Genomic DNA, 1,068 nt, shown 5'->3' with positions numbered 1-1,068 from the left:
GAGAGAGAGAGAGAGAGAGAGAGAGAGAGAGAGAGAGAGAGAGAGAGAGAGAGAGAGAGAGAGAGAGAGAGAGAGAGAGAGAGAGAGAGAGAGAGAGAGAGAGAGAGAGAGAGAGAGAGAGAGAGAGAGAGAGAGAGAGAGAGAGAGAGAGAGAGAGAGAGAGAGAGAGAGAGAGAGAGAGAGAGAGAGAGAGAGAGAGAGAGAGAGAGAGAGAGAAGAGAGAGAGAGAAGAGAGAGAGAGAGAGAGAGAGAGAGAGAGAGAGAGAGAGAGAGAGAGAGAGAGAGAGAGAGAGAGAGAGAGAGAGAGAGAGAGAGAGAGAGAAGAGAGAGAGAGAGAGAAGAGAGAGAGAGAGAGAGAGAGAGAGAGAGAGAGAGAGAGAGAGAGAGAGAGAGAGAGAGAGAGAGAGAGAGAGAGAGAGAGAGAGAGAGAGAGAGAGAGAGAGAGAGAGAGAGAGAGAGAGAGAGAGATAGAGAGAGAGATAGAGAGAGAGAGAGAGAGAGAGAGAGAGAGAGAGAGAGAGAGAGAGAGAGAGAGAGAGAGAGAGAGAGAGAGAGAGCGAGCGAGCAGAGAAGAGAGAAGAGAAGAGGGAAGAGGGAAGAGGGAAGAGGGAAGAGGAAAGAGGGAAGAGGGAAGAGGGAAGAGAGAAGAGAGAAGAGAGAGAGAGAGAGAGGGGGGGGGGTCAATGGCACTTTGGTTAAGTTGAGTAGCGAAAAGGGTTAGGAATGAATAAATGATTAGGGTAAAGTTACAGGTTAGGTTTACTTGAGGGTAGTATGGTAGTGAAAAGGGTAGAGAGGGGGAGCCGATGGGGTATAATTTAGGGTAAAGGTTGTTAGAAGAAGGAGTAGGAGTTAAGGGAGCTGGGAGCATTAGGATAAAGTATTGTGGAGAAATTGGCAAAAATGATTTTAACGATTATGAATAGTAGACAGAACAAAGGGATGAAGAAAAGGAAAAGGAAAGGAGGAGAAGAAAATACCATGCAAAAGGGCTGAGGACTGAGGACCAAGGCAGGTGTGACCCCCCCCCCCCCCCACACACACACATACACACAATTACAACCATCA

Source organism: Penaeus chinensis, chromosome 39, assembly GCF_019202785.1.
Source record: "Penaeus chinensis breed Huanghai No. 1 chromosome 39, ASM1920278v2, whole genome shotgun sequence".
Taxonomy (NCBI): Eukaryota; Metazoa; Arthropoda; class Malacostraca; order Decapoda; family Penaeidae; genus Penaeus; species Penaeus chinensis.
Note: the sequence above shows the minus strand (reverse complement) of the source record.